The sequence below is a fragment of the Varanus komodoensis genome, unplaced genomic scaffold (assembly GCF_004798865.1).
Source record: "Varanus komodoensis strain SLA01 unplaced genomic scaffold, ASM479886v1 scaffold7_3, whole genome shotgun sequence".
Classification (NCBI taxonomy): domain Eukaryota; kingdom Metazoa; phylum Chordata; class Lepidosauria; order Squamata; family Varanidae; genus Varanus; species Varanus komodoensis.
This window is the reverse complement of record NW_025336480.1, coordinates 16,720,042-16,730,873: the sequence shown is the minus strand read 5'-3', so window position 1 is coordinate 16,730,873 and position 10,832 is coordinate 16,720,042. Positions and strand designations below refer to the sequence as shown.

At 48.0% G+C, this 10,832-nt stretch overlaps 1 protein-coding gene across 2 annotated transcripts in view; it reads left to right on the top strand.

The window, feature by feature from the left end:
* The first annotated feature begins 1,335 nt into the window (after positions 1-1,335).
* PDGFRB (platelet derived growth factor receptor beta) overlaps positions 1,336-10,832 on the top strand; it is a 75,897-nt gene continuing 66,400 nt past the window's right edge. Inside the window, exon 1 of one of the 2 annotated variants that reach the window (XM_044454322.1) lies at positions 1,336-2,571. The gene's annotated coding sequence lies outside the window, so the exon portion shown is untranslated. The remainder of the gene's footprint in view (positions 2,572-10,832) is intronic. The other variant, XM_044454324.1, reaches the window with a different exon arrangement.

Sequence of the window (10,832 nt, the reverse complement as noted above, 5' to 3'; positions counted from 1 at the left end):
GAGCCCACGCCAGACCTGGGAGGCTGATCCACACATGTCAGTACGGATTCAGGAGAGCGAGAAGCCCGCGCACACCATCCCATCCCGAAGCTCTGAGAACCTCAGAGGCTGCCTGTTTTTGTTATGAGAAAATAATCAAGATCAGAAATGCTGAGTCACACAACTGGGCTGATGCATAATACAGAAAAGCACCCATAATTGTTTCCAATAGTCATTTCCTCCATTGTAACTGTGTTGCTCATTACGAGCACTCGCCAAGCATTTTGAAAGGTCAAACACCCTGCACTGAGCAATGAACATCTGGCCAGCCGGTCCACTTGGTGTGTGCATATGACGGACAAGCACGCACATCCACCCAGCGCTCACTTGTGAGTGCATGCGGCTTCTTCAGTTTGTCATTTGCTGCCAGGATTTTAAAGACCTCCCCTGCCAGGGGCAGGCCAGGCTCCTTGTGAGTTCAGGGGGCTCAGGGCTGCCAGTCAAACTGCTAAGCCCCTGACTGTGGTGCCTGGGAACTTTTCCTCTAGATGGAGAGTGACATAAATAAATTGCCAAAAAAGAGACTATGCATCCACAAGAGGGAGATTCCCACACATCTGCCTGTGCCCATTTATATGTACAGATGTGCAGGTGCAAATTTAAAATAAGCTATTAACATTTAAATAGGAATACAGTAGATCCCACCCTGTGATTAGGTGGCCTATTTGCCTGCTCATTCAATCTGCTGTTTGTGGGCAGCAGTTTGTAGGTTCTTAAGACCACCGTTGGACAGGACAACCCTTCAAATAAGGGCCACTTTCAAACAGAGGACACTCCTCTGAAACAGTTTCTTTCCTTGGTCTCCAGGAGCAGCACAAGGTACCAAAAGATCTGGGCCTTCATGCCTGCAGGACAGAAATGCGTACCAAGTCGCATATGCTGATTTACCTATGCTCTAATGTGTGTGTGTGCGCGTATCTGTGTGTGCATGCCACTAAAGCACTTTGATTTCAGGGAGGGGTGGAACATCATGCAGGAAGATCGAAGGGGGGCAGCAAGAGGTGAAGCACATGGATCCCGGGCAGATCAGATGCCACAGAGATCCTCAGGGCCCCCTGTACCATCTCTTTCGGGCAAAGTTCTGGACAGCAGGGTGGTGAGGGAAACGTCTTCCTAGAAATGAGGAGCTCCAAATGAAACGTCTGGGGCTTCGTCCTGCGTGGGCCAGCTACTCACACCGCCTCTGTTTGCCTCCCCCGACAGCCTTTGCCTAAAGCTAACACTGCTAACATATTGTTGGCATCACTGTATTTGCCCTACCAGAGACAGTGTCTACGTTCTGCATTATTCAGGTGCGGGAGCATCACAGGCTGCAGCCAGATGCCACCTGGAGCTGGTCAGCAGCAGGGTGTTCTTCCTGCACCATGAGTCTTTCCACTGACATTGAAGGAGTGTTCAGCTGCTGTGCTCACCAGCATTTTAGGGCCAAACTCTCTGCATATATTGGCAGAAGAAAAAAGTCCTGCATCTCCTAGCATTACCCAGCCAGCATGGCTGTAGGACTCCCTTCCCCATTTAAATTTGTCCAGGAGGATGCCCTTCCAGCATCATCCCGATTCTTTAAACATCTGTGTCCTGCCCTTCTGAAGCAAAAGCATGACTCAGGCAGTTTGCAACCTTTAAGAATCATGTTTTTCTAGAACCAGAGCATTTAACAATGCACCAAGGAGGCCGGGTCAGCAGTATTATCTGCCACATCCTGCCATGTTCTGCCAGAATAAAACGGCCCACAACAACATGCCGCGAGTCAGACAAGGTGTTCCCTAACTGGACTTTAGCTACTGAGATTCTGAGGAGGCCCTTTCTCTTCCTCCAAAGCATGGCTCCACCCCACTGAGGCACAGAGGGGGGCCTCTCCTCCCATTCTTTGGGAGTGGGCAAGATGATAAAGAAGGAGCCAGTCACTACAGTGTCTTGGCTGAAGCCATTTAAGGTGTTCCAGTCATCCCCAGCGCTTTGAAGGGTGCAGTGGAGTTACCAGCACTACTGTTGCTGGATTGGTGCGGCGTGTCGGCTGTGTTCTGGGCCAAACAAAACATTTTATGAACCGAAGACTTCAAAATTAGCCTCACTTGGAGCACTTGCAGCGATCCGGAGTGGCTGTCGCTGAGACGTGCTATCATGGCCAAAGACTATTTTCACACTGTATGAGAAATTGGATCTCTTGAATGGTTTATAAGGCTGGGCCAGCACCACATTCCATGTAGCCACTTAGATATGGCGCACTGTCTGTATGATGCCTCTCTGCAATGCTGCTTAATCGTCTGTTTGCAGCAGCTGCTGAGACGGGGACCTGGCTGTGATGCTGCACCAAACTGGGATCAAGTATGCAGTTGAAGCTACTGGCTTGAGTGAGGGAAGGCATTTCCCTGGTATCTAACAGCCGATTCCTGAACCCAGGCTGGGTAACATCTTGTCTGGATCCCTCCTCCACCTGCAGCCACACAGCAAAGGTGCCATCCATGTCTGTCCATTGTGGTCAAGCCTCAGCTAGAGTCACGTGGTCACGCTTCCTTCCACTGGATAAGCAAGGTAAAACGTGTTCTCACTCCAAAATGAAGCTGCCTAGAAAAAGAGCAGTGAAGCTTTATGCTTCCATGTGTGCAGGCACAGAGACCACCAATTTCCTGAGATGGCCGGTCCCAACTTGGTTTCAGATTTCAGACTTCTGTGTTTTATCATCAATTGTTTATGCACTTTCACAGCTGCCCCATATGTGAATGCTGTTCTTGACTCCAGCTACGGGATGGGAAAATGGTTTTCTGATGATAATCTGGGCTATGAGTAGACAGGGTGTCATGGGACTCTGAAGACCCCAGAGGACAGATGTTGCAATAACGGATGTTTCCAGCTGAAAAGGGAGGAAAGATGCTTTCATTTATTTAGATTATAGAATGGCAAAGATGTGGTCTGACAGAGGCCAGGCTGACAAAAGGAGGGGCGGGTGGTGCTTCTTGAGAAGGCAGATCCTTATGTCACACTTTTTACACTTTACCTTGGCTTGCTCCAGGAAGAACCATTTGTCACCAAAAAGTGTGAAAGGCTTAGAACTTTGTAATCATAGGAGAACCTGGCTGGGGTCCCTGTTGATTTGCGCCAAAATAAAACTAGAGCATTCTTATTGTACTCCTTATTACACGTGGACGTGATCTCACTTAATGACTCAGATCCACTTTTTAAAAGAAGAAATAAAATGTATTTTATTTGCTTCTAATTTGGAACAGCTGTGCTTTGCTTGCTTGGCAGCATCTCAGTCTAGCAAAGCATTGTGGGAGAGCCTGAAAGTGCAGGCAGGCTGAGCCCTTATAAAAGAGGAGGAAGCACACAGAAAAGAAAAGGAAAAAGCTTTATCCTCACTGTGAAGAATCTGACTTGCGAGAAAGCCTTCGACGTTATCCTGTTCCCATCTCTTCTTACTGTTGCTCCATTCTTGCGTATTTTCTGTTGAAATGGCATATCTGCCATCTATGGTATAGCATTTGTCTCAAGTCAGTGTGGGACAGGGAATATATCATCCTACCTCCCAATATAAGAGGGATCACCTATCAATTACCAGACTTGATAAAGGGTGTCTGGTGGGTTTGCGATGAAGTTTCAGGTGTTGCTCAGCTAGGTTTTGCTGTGAGATCCCTTGTGGTTTTTGTCCAAACAGTTAAACATAAAATGGTTACAGAAACAAGAGACTGTCAAATGTCTACAGTTCTGTCCCCTTTCTGTAGGTCCTCAGCTTTATTGCTGACTACATTCACTCTTAATCTGTTGATTTCTATAATTCCATTATTCTTCTTGTATTTATTTCGTTGGCTTGCTTAGATTTCCTAGGAATGTTCCAGGAGTATTTGTGTTACTGTTGTGATTCCACCACTAGTTTCCATGTGTTTGCCTTTGGGGATTTCAGAAAGAGAAAGACCTGCAATCCACAGGCTGGGAATACTGAGAATTGGTACCTAAGAGGGTGTGCTGAACAGCTTCCACCTTTTGGCCATCTTTCATATGCGCCTTCTGGGCTTCTAAGTGATCAGGAGAGGTCACCTTAATCTTTAGGAAAACTGAGGTTACTAAAGGTAACCAGACTCTCTTTGTTATAGCTCGACATTGACCAGGTTCACATGATTGGAATGGGGGAAAGAAGCCATGCTGTTGGATTTCCCCATGCCAGTTGCATGCCAGAGGGATTAGCACAATTCCCATCACTGGTGGGGCTTGCCATGTCATGCCACCCTGGCGAGGGGAATTTGTTGCCATGGTTAACAAGCCACCCAGAACAGTAAACCTATTTTAATATCCAAAGCATGAAATACAGTTAGGCTGGCTGCTTGGGATTGACCCAAAAGGAGGACAAAAGTGCTGTACGTGCATAAAATTTGCATGTGCTAATGCATAAGTATACATGCCATTTAGAAACAGTGGGTATAATTCAAATAGAATTGCAGTGCATCTCACCACAGTGAAGAAGACAGCAACCAAGTGGTCTGCGTGCCAGGCCAGCCTGCTCTCCAGACAGGCAGCAGAACCTCTTATCTGATCATTCATTAACCTTAAATTGGACTTGGACCAGGCATCCCTCCAAATAGAGGACACCTTCCAATAAAGGACTGTCCTCTGTAAAAGAGAAGACCCTCCAATCAAATAATAAAATCCTAAAGCAGTGTTAGGCTTGGATCCAACAGTGTCCTGCCAGTGGAATGGAAACTCTTGACCAAAGGGACTTTGCCCCCCACCTGCAAGCCATCCAGGTCCCACCCCCAACTCTGCTCCAGGCTTAACCCTTGATCAGCAACTGAGCAAAAGAATGGAATGGCATTAAATGCCATCACAAGTTAGAGACTGTGAAAGTGCCAAGTTGCGAAGGTGCCATAACTGAAAAGGCCCTGCGTCACATGGCCACCAATTTTACCTTGGCAGGATCTCTGAAAAGGATCTTAATGCTTGAGCAAGCTGGTTCAGCAGAAAGAAGGCCTTCAGAATGAAAGATATAGGAAAACAGGACTCTCTTGTCCTGTTTGTGGCAATCAAAAAAGACTTGTGGGGTTGCAGGTACCTATTTGTGCAAAGGAGAGTAACTGTGGCTCAGCAGCAGGGTACTTGCTTTGTATGGAGAAGGTCCCGGGTTCAGTTCCAGCATCTCCAGGTAGGGCTGGGAAAACTCTTGCCTGACACTTGGGAGCAAGACTGGGCGCAATGGCCCCAGGGCCTGACTCGGTGTGGGGCAGCTCCCACACCCCAGCAGGACGGAACGTTGGGACAAGTTCAGCTTTTTAATAAGCATCCACCTTGTCTTCTTGAATTAGATTTCATTAGACAAATCATGATTCCTCAGGCATAATTCTCATGGAAGCTGCACAACTATAACGCTGCGCCTGCCCAATTGCAGAATGGATGAAACAGCAATTGTACACTTCTTTGCATATCACAAGAGTCAGCAGATGGTTGCAGAGCCTATTTCAGAGAAGGGTCCTGGCTCACACACCAGATGAATGAGACCCTGGAAATGTCACATGTTCAAAGTACCATGGGCCTTCTGGAAGCCAACAGCTTTCAGGGTGTTTTTTTCAGGGTTTGCATGAATATCAGCTTCCTCCCCACTTCTGTTTTATGTTGAAATGCTGAACCAGAAGGGGGAGAAGAGTTGCCACAGTGGAGCATTAATGAGAGAGAGAGAGAGAGAGAGAGAGAGAGATTTGCAGTGTGTGTGTGGGATGGGGGATGTTGCACCATCCATGCTAGTCCTACTAATCTTCAGTCTGCCATCTGGCTGGCAGAGTGCAGGCTTGGGCTAGCAAAGGATAAACACAGGGGCTGGCATACATGGCTTAGAGGTGCCAGGACTGCTGAATCAGCACACCTGGTGGGTGGAAAACCCTTTGGCCGGAAATGCCCTTCAAGTAGATTCACATTTTGCCTCCTTCTGCACAGCGGCTTCTTCAGTCATCCTATAACAGACATCCCTTTGCACTTCAGGCTTGTCAGGCGTTCAACAAATGTTTGGACCTTGGATAAAACTTTATTTGGACATCTTCATGTGTTGTTGCTGTGATCAACGGCCCACAATCAGAAGAATTCCTAAAGATACAAGTCCAGCCACCAGAAAGACCCTATTTCTTAAAAACATAAAATCAAAGAATAGTAGAGTTAGAAGGGCCCGTAAGGCCATTGGATCCAACTCCTGCTCGATGCAGGGCTCCAGGTTAAAGCACGCCTCCCTGATGGCTGTCCAGCCGTACCTGGAAGGATTCCTGCATGTAATCAAGATCCGGAAGAGGAGGAGGAGTTCTCGCAGGTGATAGCAGCTGACCTGCTACCAAAACTACCTTCTATGGGCAAATGCTGGAACCAAATGTTTCTGCAGGAACCTATAGCATTCACTTACAGGGCCAACCTGGCATTTCAGATGGAATATGCATCTTCAGTAGATTCCACTGAAAGGACTGCAGTGCATACGATTAATGCGCACAGCCGCGATGTGAGTGGTCAGATGTAGTGTGCCACATAAAATACATAATAAAATGCAAAAAATGAGCTGCATGTGCCCAGCATCTGCCCACACTTCGCCTCCTTCCAGTCAGAATAATCTGCCTTTTGTTTACATTAGTGTTGAAAAAGGCTTTCTTTGCAAGCTGTGCTGGCCGCATGGCATGCCCCTCGCTCACGTCCTCTGCCTCTCTAGATAGCAAGCCTCAGGCTGCAAACTGGCATTATTGATCAGAAGGGTGAATGTGCCTGTGTGATTTATCTATTGAGATGCAAGTATTTGTAAATTTTTTGTTTTATTTTATTTATACATTAAAAGCTTTTCTAACCCATCCAAATGTCTGGGGATGGCTTACAATTCTCGGGATGGTTTACAACTGTTCCAGAGCAAAAGGATCACAGGACCAAAGGGTGCAGCATTTCATTTTGGCATTGTAACATTATTGTGTGAGGAATGTTGTTTGTATCCATGTTGAGTCCCAGTATTGATAATAATTCAGTGTAGCTGCAGAGCAGGAATGACATCCTCTAATGCACAACCTCCTCCCTCAACTCTCCAAATGAACTTTCTGGAGTCTGTGCGTTCTAGGATTCCCTTTAACTGAAGGAAGAAAACATAAGTTTCTAGCCCTCATTGTTCCATGGTTATGTCTGACAAGAGTTTCAACAAAAACTGGAGACAAGGAAAAAGAAGCACAATTTCCAAATGCCTTGATGTTTAAACCCAGGATGAACTCCACTTCTTTACATTTCAGCAGGGCTGACCCAGGCATTTTGCTGCTTGATGCAAAGCAGTAACGAGCACTCCTCACCCACCCGAATCAAGCAACACAGGACCCAAACCAGGCAGGATATTTTGGAACGTGAAACAGAAAATCCTACAAATGTCTCTCTCAGCCTCCGGCAGGAAAAATAAAATAGTAACAAGATGCACAGTTAACATTTTTTGGCCTTTGAAATCTGCTGCCAAAGGCAGGCACTTCACTCTGCTTAACGGCAGGGCCAGATGACTCCACACTTGCGTGTGTTAACATAGTGACATGTTCAGCTGCTACTGTTTGGCCCCCTGTCTTGCTCATACAATAATGTACATCCATTAGGCTATGTAATAGGGCAGTGCCCGTTTGGTGCCTGCCCGGTGGCTGAGCTTGGGGCAGCCTAGAAGAGGAGATAGTGTGTGTGTGTGTGTGTGTGTGTGTGTTGGGCGGGAAATTTTTTAGAGGACTGAAGAAGGTACAGTAAGTGTTGTTTGGTTGACTAGTGTTGGGACATAGCAAGGACTGATGAAGATGGAGTAGGGATTGGATGGAGAACGTTGAGTAGTGTTAACTAGGTGCTAAGGTACATAGGTTGACTAACTGGAAGATTGGAAGCGAGTTGGGAACATTGTAAGGGGTGTGTGTGTTAGTGCCTTGTTTTGTTTTGTGCTTGTTTGGCTTATCTCTGGAGAGTATAGAGGGTGCCTCCAATGCAGTGGTTATGGGCAGCGGGAGGTACGGTGGGGGAGGTTGGACAGGCCAAAGAATGAGAGGAGTGGACCTTATTGCTGCCCCCTCTTCTTGTTCTCCCCACAGCCAGATGGTCCCTGGTAACCAGCTTGTTCTTGAGCTCGGTGATGCTGCTACTAAAGGCTAAGTGGGAACATAATGACATCTCTCTGATCCATGATTAAGTTGTGGATGAGGGTGCTGACCTGCTGGCCTGCATCACCGAGACCTGAGTGGGGGAAATGGGAGGGGTTCCTCCCCCAGTGGTGCCCACCCGAATGCATTGCCTTGAGGGCAGGGGGGTGGGGGTTGTGCTGGTTCACGGGGATTCCACCCCCACCCCCTTGAGGCTCTCTGTCCGCTCAGGGCCAGGCCTTGAGTATCTCCCTGGCGCTGGGTGATCTAGATGGAGTAGGGATTTTGCCTTTGCTGGTGTACTGGCCACCCTGCTGCCCAGCTGACTCCCTGCCTGAGCTGATGGGGGTGGAATTGAGGACCCCCAGGATGTTGGTCCTGGGTGCCCTCCCTTTCCATGCTGAGGCTGCCTTGCAGAGGCAGCCCAGGACTTCATGGCAGCCCTGAGCAAGGGGTTGTCCCAACATGTCACCAGCCCGATGCATGAGACGGAGTACTGTCCGGGTCTGATTTTCTCAACGGGTCAGGAAGACGGTGATCTGGTGCTTGGGGAGCTGACAGCTACCCCCTGGTCATAGGCAGATCATTCTCTTCTGAGGTTCCTTTCCCCTCCACGGGGGGTGGGCTGTTAAGTTGGTCTCCCCTCGGAGACGAAGGGATCCTGCGTGTTTCCAGAAGGCTCTAGAAGATTTTCCAGCTGGCATGACAGGAGCTTCTGTCAAAGCCGAGGTCTCCCTGTGGAATGCAGACATGACGCAGGAAGTTGATTTTATTTGTGTATTTATGGACTGTCACAATAGCCAAATGGCTCTCTGGATAGTTTACACAGTTAAAAACTATAAACAAACATAAAAACCAACATAATAACAATTCAATAATAAAACATCAATAAAAAACATCAGTACCAATAAAAGCATCCATTCCAAAAGCAGGAGCAACAACTGTGTCAACATCATACACTAACAGACTGGACAGCATCTTATAAATAAAAATAAAATATTAAAATTCATTCATATTAAAATTTGAATTAAAACTGTCAACTATTAAGATACTCCAAAAATAAAAAGGTATTAAAAAATGTGTACAAAGAAGGTGCCTGGTGCACCTCTGGAGAGCCTATTCCACAGATGGGGAGCCTCAACCAAAAAGGCCCTACCCCAAGTAACCACCTTCCTAGCATCCTTTAAAGCAGGGGTCTCAAGCGCAACTTACCTGGGGGCCGCTGGAAGTAGAGTCTGGGTGAGGCTGGGCCGCATCAAGCGGTGGTGGTGGGCCGCTCATCCCGCGTGGCTCCCGGAGGCCGGCCCGGGCGCCGCCGGCGCTTTGAAGGCCGCAGGGCCCCTCCCCCATGCCCCGCCCCTCCCGGCAATCGGCCCGCGGGCCCCGAGTTTGAGACCCCTGGGGTAGAGGCTGCTCCTGAAGCAGCACCTCCAATGAAGATCATAGGGTCCGGGTGGGCTTGCATGGATGGAGAACTTCCTTCAGATATTCAGGTACTAAACCATCTAAGGCAGTGGTGGTGAACCTATGGCATGCGTGCCACAGTGGGCACGCAGAGCCCTCTCTGTTGGCACATGAGCCAAGTTGCTTCAGCATCATCCCAGCAGCCAAGCATCAGATGACAGCGCACATAGGGGCCATGCGCATGCTTGGAAAGGAGTAGCAGCACCAGGCAATTGCATCACAAGCTGCATCACATTAGCCACGACTCATCTGAGCTTCCACATGGCCAGTCAATGCGCTGCCAAGGATGGATAGATAGATAGATAGATAGATAGATAGATAGATAGATAGATAGATATGCTTGGACGGGCTGTGAGTTGTTTTTTCTAAACTAAAACCTCAGTATTCAGGTTTTATTGCAGTGTTGGCACTCTGGGATAAGTTAGTGGGTTTTGGGTTGCAGTTTGGGCACTCGGTCTCTAAAAGGTTCACCATCACTGCTCTAAGGCTTTATACATTAAAATGAGTACCTTGAAGCAGGGCCAGACTTCAGCAGCCAGTGCAACTGATAGAGGACACATTTATATCTTTAGTGCTACCAGTCCTTGTTAGCAATCTGGCCTCTGTTTTGCACCAACTGAAGCTTCCAGACCATTTTCAGGGGCAGCCTCACACAAAGTGCATTACAGTAGTCCAGCCAAGAGGTTATCAGGCATGGATTACTGATGTTAGATTTTGCCTGTCCAGATAAGGTCAAAGTTGAATTAACCAGAGCTGGTAAAAGGCACTCCTGGCCACAGCTCAGGGTCCAGAAGTACCCCAAACTCTGAACTCCATCCTGCAGGGGGAGTGTAACCCCATCCAGGTCAGGGCAAATATCCTCCATCTGTCAACAGCACCTCCATCTTGTCTGGATTAAGCTTCAATTTGTTGACCCTCATCCAGTCCATCACCCCAGTCAAACACTGGTTTAGAACCGTCACTGCCTCCCCTGGGTTAGGTGAGAAGAGGGGTAGAGCTGCGTGTCATCAGCATATTGAAAGGGCTTTATGTGTCAGTGACAACACTTTGAATTGGGCCAGGACAGGAACAGGGAGCCAGTGTGGCTGATGGAGGCATAATGTGTTCTTGGCGGCTGGTCCTTATGAGCAGCCATGCCATCCCGTTCTGTACTAGTTGTAGTATCCAGATCATTTTCAAGATGGCAATCCAGGTGAGAGGGTACCAGCAGGGGTCACTGGGGCAGGCAGGAATGCA